At 57.5% G+C, this 6,103-nt stretch overlaps 1 pseudogene; it reads left to right on the plus strand.

Annotated features, from left to right (window-relative positions):
- Positions 1-2,361: 2,361 nt before the first annotated feature.
- Positions 2,362-5,488, plus strand: LOC144741448 (uncharacterized; annotated as a pseudogene).
- The last annotated feature ends 615 nt before the right edge of the window (positions 5,489-6,103 follow it).

The raw sequence follows: 6,103 nt of genomic DNA on the forward strand, positions 1-6,103 counted from the left end.
ACAGCACAGCACAACACATCACCACAAGTAGTGAGAGTGTAAAAGGTGGAAACCTTTTCCACCATCATGGAACCAAATGATGCATCTAATTTACCAGATGGTGAAGCAGTAATTTACATGGAGGAGTTAGAGGACAGAAGGAATCACTGGGGCAGAGTCCAGTCTTGATGACACTTTGCCTCATACTGAAGGTACAGTATATTACCAATTACCATATTACCAATACTCCTTGAACAAGCTGTTTTGGGCTTTGTGGAGAGTGATCTTTTTGACACCTTTTTTAAGTATCACTCTGTCAGATTCTGACAGAGTGATCTTTGAATAAAGTCTTTCAGATTTTGAAGCGGTTGACCAAGAGGAGCTGTTGGAAGTCATGGACATTCATAACTGCCAAAGGCTTCCAACTGCAGATAACATTGAACAAATTTTGAGGGAGCTAGCTCACCATCTGGATACGTCTCTGTCGCACAAATGCACGTCGAGTACCAATATCAACAACGTCACTTGTAACCCCTGCGTGGACGCCGGGAAGGTATATAAGCCGGTGTCCGCAGGAGATCAGCTCTCTCATCCTTCTCGCGAACGCGCAGCGAGTACATAGTTTCTCTGTTCAGTAACCGCTGGTCGCGAGCAGCCCCGTACCTCCGCAGCTGGAGTAATGGACTGACGTTCGTCCTCCTAGAGGCTGTGACCAGCGTGCGGTTTGAACGAAAGACTATTCCTACGGACAGGATACGTGGATTATATATATACTACGAGGGACTTCGGCATTCAGCGGGGACGACCGCAGCAGTTGCTCCCCCACCACCTGGCCGGTAACCGCCGGACCGGAGCTGATCGGTGGCGGCTGCGCCTCACACGGGAGCTGATCAGTGGAAGACGGCTCCCTCAGATGCTTCTTAATTTTGTTCCCGATTGGCTCTCACCTGTGAGTGTCAGCCGATCGCGCTTTCGTGCCCGTGCGCTCGCACTGCACCGGCATCCGGCCACCTCATTGACAGTTAGCGCACAGCGCTGCTTTGATCGTGCTTAACCGCCTCCAACTGGCTTTACCTGCCGACCACCATGGAGCCTCACTGCGCTACCTGCATGGTTCCCCTCCACCCGGACGACGGCCACACTCAGTGCCTGACCTGCCTCTGCGTCGACCATCTCGGGTCTGCTCTCATGGATGATGCCTGTATGAACTGTAGACTTATGTCTACGGAGATGAGACTGTCCAGGCTGGGCCGCGTCGACCAGACGCCTGTGGACGAAGAGGCACCCGGCCCGGGGCCTGTGGCATGCAAACGGTCGGACCGGAGTGGATCTTCCGGCCCGAGGAAAACCAAGCGCCGGAGGGTTGCCCGGGACGGAGACCGCAGCAGCCACTCTTCACGGACGACTGCTGTGGATGTTGACTGCCAAAGGCACTCCTCACGCTTTGACCGCCTGGAGTCGACCGTGCAGGGGTTGGTCGCGTGCTTCGGGAGTCTGGTACCACGCGAAGGAGGGCCTTTTCCCCCGGCGCAGGTGCCCCAGTCTGCATAGCCGCATGTGCCGCTACCGCCGCCGCCCGAGGGCTCTCTATCCACCGCAGTGTCGCGATATTCACCTTCCTCCACCGCCAGTTCCCCGCCACGTGCCGGGGATTTCCACATTGGGACAGTAATCAAGGCTACGATGGCGCGTTTGCGGCTGGACACCCCGGCTGCGGCGCAACCGGGGGGCAACGTACTACTACAAGCGCACGCCCCCCACAGCCAAGACGGTGATTCCTCACTCTGCGGATTTTCTGTTGGAACTGGACTCTGCTTGGAAACAGAGCCCGGCCCCTGTTAAGCAGTCCTCCAGTGCACGTACCTTGGCCGCCATGCAGGACCCCGATGCTGTGGGCCTCCTCCGCATGCCCGTCGTCGACCCACAACTCGTAGCCTTGGTCCTTCCCCCAGATGAGGCAGAGAAACCGGACCCGAAGTGCCCCTCGGCCCAGTGTCTGCAAAGCTTATGGCTCGGCGGCTCGTATTGGACGCTTGGCGAACACCCTCTCCCGTTTTCTGACTCTCATAACGACCTCCGTTCAGGAGGACCGTGTGGATGATCTCACCAGCGATGTCTGCGATGCGGCTCTTCAGACGTTTGATTGCCAGGCGAAGGAGCTGGGTGAATTGCTGGCGACACTGGTCCATGCCCGCAGCCACCTCTGGCTGGCGCAGTCTACTCTGCCGGAGTCTACCCGTAGGATGCTTCTGCGCCTACCGACGGAACCTGGGGTCTTAATCGGCATCGACGCACTGGAGACCCTGGCCCGCACCACGGAGGCAGACGAAACCAGGCTACGCTTCGCACGCCTCCGCCGAAGCAAGCCTGTGTATGGGAGCTATGCTGCCGCAGTGCCGGCTGTGCAGCATCTCCCCGCGGCCTACCCCCAGCGGCCTGCCCGACGATCGTCCGAGGCACGGTGGCGTGCTGACTATCGCAGGCCTCGGGAGCGAGGGCCCACTCGCCGTCCTGGCCGCCAACGCGGGCAGCAGCCCGACCACCAAGTTGGTCAGCCTTCCAAGAACGGAAGGCCTCGGCCTAGTGGCACGGGGCCAGTCGTCGGGTGTTATTCCTGGGAGCAACTCACCTACTGGACCAGTGTTGCCAACTCCCCAGCATCGGAAGTCGCTATTGGCCCGCCCAGAAGTCGCTAAAAGTCGCTAGACGAGCTAGCGGTCCAATCCAAACGTGAGAGCGGGGGGGGGTGCAAGGAAGCGACAGTCCACGCTGTTCTCAACTCCGCCTCCGCCCCTCTCTACCTGTGTCTCTCTTCCACTGCCCCTCTCTGGCTCTTTCTCTGAACGGGGAAAGGGAGAAAACGCAATTATTATTAAAGGCGCAATTATTTTTCCCCCTCCCGCGATCTTGGAGCCTCTGATCACCAAAAAAAGTTGCTAGATTTGTCGCTAGTCGCTTTTGTCTAATTTTCTCGCTAGGGGGGTCCAGAAAGTCGCTAAAAATAGCGACAAAGTCGCTAAGTTGGCAACACTGTACTGGATTGCGTGCTCCCGGGACTCTTGGGTCGTCGCCACCTTGACCCGGGGTTACGAGCTACAGTTCCGACGCCGGCCCCCCAACCATGGTCGGGTCATCGCCACCATTATCCGGGACCCCAGGAACTGTCTACCCTCCTGGGGAAGGGCGCTATTACTCGGGTGGACCCCCTCGTGTAGCCCGGCGGCTTCTACTCAACCTACTTCCTGGTCAGCAAGAAGGATGGTGGCCTTCGTCCCATCTTGGACCTACGCGGGCTCAATCAGTACCTGCAGGTGCTCCCCTTTCGCATGCTGACCTCGGTGGACGTTATGCGTGTCATTGAGCCGAATGGTTCACAACTATCGACCTGAAGGACGCGTACTTTCACGTGCCGATCGCGGCTCATCATCAGCCCTTCCTGCGGTTTGCTTTCCAGGGCCAGCACTACCAGTTCAGGGTGCTCCCTTTCGGTCTCTCCCTGCCCCCCAGGGTTTTCTCCCGGTGTGTGGTTTGTGCACCCTCAAAGGCACAGGTCACCCGGGACACTGCCCGCCTCCTGGATCATGTGTCGCGCCTGGGCCTCACGGTCAACACAACAAAGAGCTGTCTGGTTCCCACGCAACGGTCTTCATACCTGGGTCTGATCCTGGACTCGATGTCCATGAAAGCCTTCCTGTCGGAAAGGCGTGTGGCTGACATATCCAGCCTGCTTCTACACTTCAAGAGGGGCGCTCGACTACCTTTCGCCAAGTATCTCCAGTTGCTCGGCAAATTGACGGCCGCTTCGTCTGCCATCACCTACGGCCTCGCCCTCTGCAGATGTGGTTGAACGGACTTCACCTCAACCCGTCGCTGCACGGGCGACGGCTGGTTGCCGCATCGCCGGCCTGCATCCGGGCGTTGGCACCCTGGAGGGCCCGGTCCTTCCTGCGGACGGGAATTCCCCTGGGCATCATTCCCTCCTTTTGGGAATCTGTCACGACGGATGCATCCCGCCTCGGTTGGGGTGCGGTGTGACGCTACAGAACCGCTCGCGGGGAATGGACACCCCAAGACAGCACAACCCACATTTCGGTGCTGGAGCTCAAGGCTGTTCACCATGCTCTCCGACATTTCCTGCACCATCTGACTGGCAAGCACGTGTTTATTCGCTCGGACAACAAGGCCGTGGTCTCCCAAATCAACCATCAGGGCGGCACCAAGTCGGTGCGCTTACTGCAGGTGACCCAGCGCCTTCTGCTACAAACTGCCCGACACCTCACCAGCCTGCGTGCGGTTTGGCTGCCCGGCGATCGCAATCAAGTGGCGGACTTCCTTTCCCGACACAGGCCTCGCCCGGGGGAATGGAGGCTTCACCCGGACGTCGTGGAGACAATATGACACACCTTCGGGAAAGCGGAGGTGGATCTGTTCGCAACCAGACAGTCCACACACTGTCCCCTCTGGTTCTCTTGGGCGGGGGAGGACCCTCCTCTGGGACGGGATACGTTGAGTCACGAGTGGCCTCGCTGCCTGCTCTACGCCTTTCCTCCGCTTCCGATGATCCTCCCGACACTGCACCGGGTCCAGCACCACGGCCACCGACTTCTCCTGGTCGCCCCGTTCTGGCCGGGGAAGCCCTGGTTTCCTCTGCTGCAGAGGCTCTGCTACAGCTCGCCATGGCGCCTCCCGGACAGGCGAGACCTCCTGTCACAGCTTGGCGGTCGGTCATCTGGCACCCCAACCCCTGCTGTCTACAACTGTGGGTCTGGCCTCTGAAGAGCCCGATCCACTACTAAAGGATTGTACTGCTGCAGTGAGACACACTATCCTGCATGCGCGTGCGCCCTCCACATGCCTGCAATAGCCGAACAAGTGGAAGACATTCTCAACCTGGTGCGCGGAAAGCGGGGAGGACCTGACCCTCTGCTCGGTCCCCACCATCCTGGACCTTCTCCAGTCTCTCTTGGACGACGGTCGGTCACACTCTACCCTCAAGGTGTATGTGGCAGCTATTTCTGCGCAGCACTGCCTGGTGGACAATGCCACCGTTGGGCGTCAGCGCCTGGTGTCGTCTTTTCTCAAAAGCGCACTGCGGTCTCGCCCCTCCTTTCCTCCCAGGGTGCCTCCGTGGGATCTTACCCTGGTGCTGGGAGCCCTGTCTGCCGCTCCATTTGAACCCTAGACAGAGGCGGACGTCAGATGGTCAGATGGTCTTTCAGTGAAGATGGTCTTTCTCCTGGCCATCACATCTGCGAAACGGGTGGGGGAACTGCATTCCCTCTCCATCAGCCCTACCTGCTTGCGCTGGGGCGCTGACGGCGCTGAGGTTACTCTCTGGCCAAACTCGGCCTACCTGCCAAAAGTACAGCCGCGGGCCGATCAGAACAGGCCGATTCGCCTGGCCCGCTTTGTCGCCCCCCCCCCGTCTGAAGACCAGACGCACGTGCTGTGCCCTGTTCAGGCCCTGGAGACGTACATCCGCGCCACTGCGGCTTTTCGACAAGACTGATCAACTGTTCGTCTGTTTTAGGGGCCACAACAGGGGTCGCGCCCTCTCACGCCAACGTCTGTCTCGCTGGATCGTGGAAGCCTGTATGCCTACAGGGTTACGGATCAGCCGCTGCCGACGCCGATCAGGTGCCAGTTTTAATTGCCAGTTGGGAACAAGTGCTCACGTGCCGTGTTTCAGTGGAGACATTTTTGAACCTTTACCAGGTTCACATGATGCAAATAATCCCTGTCCCCATACACGTGAGTGACAGCATGCAGTATTGTGGGACGTCCATGTGGTGACCATGAGTCGTGGACTTGATGGACTCTGTGGTTGTTCCATGTCAATGCCACCTCATTAAGTTCTTCCTAAGAGGAAAAATATTTATTCAAATTAAGTACATATACAATTATTGGAAAATTGTGATTATCGCAGAGTTAGGGTTACTATTATTTTGACATTGGCGTCACTGTATAATACAGCATACACACATCTATTCACAATATTTGGTTGTCAGAATGTTCAAAATGTGGTTTCCTTTTAAGATAGCACTGGGGGAGTCCACTTCTGTCACTTATTGTATGAAGAAAGAAAAACTGGATCAAGGACTTGTCCAACATGTTATCTGAGAAA

Source organism: Lampetra planeri, unplaced genomic scaffold, assembly GCF_965212315.1.
Source record: "Lampetra planeri unplaced genomic scaffold, kcLamPlan1.2.h2 scaffold_550, whole genome shotgun sequence".
Classification (NCBI taxonomy): domain Eukaryota; kingdom Metazoa; phylum Chordata; class Hyperoartia; order Petromyzontiformes; family Petromyzontidae; genus Lampetra; species Lampetra planeri.